Genomic DNA, 1999 nt, shown 5'->3' on the forward strand with positions numbered 1-1999 from the left:
CTTCCACGTCTCCTTCAACTTCGAGTCCTGCGTGGCACGTATGGCCGGCACGTCCGTGGCACGTAGACTACAGCGAGCGTCAGGATACAACATAAATCACAAGGTCTTGGCAGGAGACTACGTCCAATCACTGTGACGTCCTCCCTTCCGGCAGATCAGATAGCGGGAACGTCGACCGGGTCTGTGGAAGCGGGACTCTTTCTTAGAGCGGATAGGACTGGTTCCTTGGAGAGCGGATGATAAGACTCGTTCTTTCCAGCCAGCGGCGTCGTGCAGCATATAAATACGACGTCAGGCGCATGAGGATCGGCGTAGCCTATTCTTCTGATCATCTATCTCCAATATCACAGCTTTCGCTCCTCATCATCTCCAATATCCCAGCGCGCTCACAGTCCGCAAGCCACAGCTATGGCAGCAGCTAGCAGCTTGCTGCTTCTACTGGCGGTGATGCTCATGTCTCCGCTCATATTAGAAGTGAGGGCCGCGGATGAAGACCCTCTGCAGGACTTCTGTGTGGCGGATAACACCAGCATGATCACCCTCAACGGGTTCGCCTGCAAGCCGGCCAATGAGGTGCAGGACGCCGACTTCAAGTTCACGATGCTTGAGCATCGCGCCAAACCTATCAAAGGGCTGGGCGTGTCCGTCAACCTGGCCAGTGCAGCCAACTTCTTTGCTCTCAACACGCAGGGCCTGTCCATCGCCCGCATCGACTTCGACCCCAAGGGATTAAACCCGCCCCACGTTCATCCCCGCGCCACCGAGGTGCTCTTCCTGGCCGAGGGCACGCTCAAGGTGGGCTTCGTCACCGCCACGCCCAACAATACCCTCTTTGAGCAGACCCTCTCCCCCGGCGATCTCTTTGTCTTCCCTCGCGGCCTTGTGCACTTCCAGCTCAACCCCGACAAGCACCAATCCGCCCTCGCCATCTCCGCCCTCAATAGCCAGAACCCGGGCACCTCGCAACTCGCCGCCGCTCTCTTCGACGCCTACCCACCCCTCCCCGAGGAGGTGCTAGAGATAGCCTTCGGCATCAACAAGGATGAGGTGGAAAGCCTCATTGCCAGCGTCGGCAAAACCCTTTCTTAGCTTGATTAGACGCCGCCAACTTATACACGCAACTCTCGTGAATAAACTAGTTCTCTCGTGAATATTTCTTTTGAAATAATGACAATGTTTTCTTATCTCACGTGATTATTGACCCCCAAAAAAAAAACTACATGGGCCATGGCCTCACAAAATTTTATGCCCATTGTGTGACTAGGTTTTAAAAACTTGATTATCACATTTTTAGAATATAACTATACCTTCACAACTTATACACACTCATAGGTTTATGAAAAAGAGAGATAGATATTGAGAGAGAGAGAGAGAGAATGTGTTCTTCATAATCAATCAAGATGATTGAGATCTAGATTGAGATTCAAATCAAGACTTTGAGTGAGATCAAGGTCAAGATTGAGGTTGAGACAAACATTGTGCTTGGTTATATTGCTTGGGAAATTTCATTTTAAGTCCCTACAGAGGCTAGAATGTGCAAAATTATTATATTTGAGTCTCTGCAAGACGAGAGTGCAAGTGTGAGAGTGAGTGTGTTATAATAATTCTCTAAGATTAAAATTGTGATAAGCTCTCTACCTACTACTAATACAGAGGTTAAAAGAGTCTCTACAGAGATGCGAGTGCAATGCGAGTGATGGATCGCGGGTGGTCGGATGGATCAAGCTTCTTTTAGAGTAATACATGTCATTAAGAAGAAAACATAAGTTGTTGATAATGCACAAACTATGAATGGGAGGTATAATTGGATATCTTACCCTTATAATGATATGCCTCATTTTTGGGATACTCCCCAATGGGATAATCCAACCACCAAGGGCAATATTCCTTCGACTCCCAATCACTAAACCCATGATCTTGCATCTAAGAGGGAAAAATGCATCCCTTCCTAGAAGAATCTATCCACTCCTGCACAAAATCTGGCATATCCTCAATAGAG

At 48.4% G+C, this 1999-nt stretch overlaps 1 pseudogene; it reads left to right on the forward strand.

The window, feature by feature from the left end:
• The first annotated feature begins 408 nt into the window (after window positions 1–408).
• LOC147626391 (germin-like protein 8-5 pseudogene) lies at window positions 409–1089 on the forward strand (annotated as a pseudogene).
• The last annotated feature ends 910 nt before the right edge of the window (window positions 1090–1999 follow it).

The sequence above is a fragment of the Cibotium barometz genome, chromosome 22, assembly GCF_041138505.1.
Source record: "Cibotium barometz isolate CiBa-2024 chromosome 22, ASM4113850v1, whole genome shotgun sequence".
Lineage (NCBI taxonomy): Eukaryota > Viridiplantae > Streptophyta > Polypodiopsida > Cyatheales > Cibotiaceae > Cibotium > Cibotium barometz.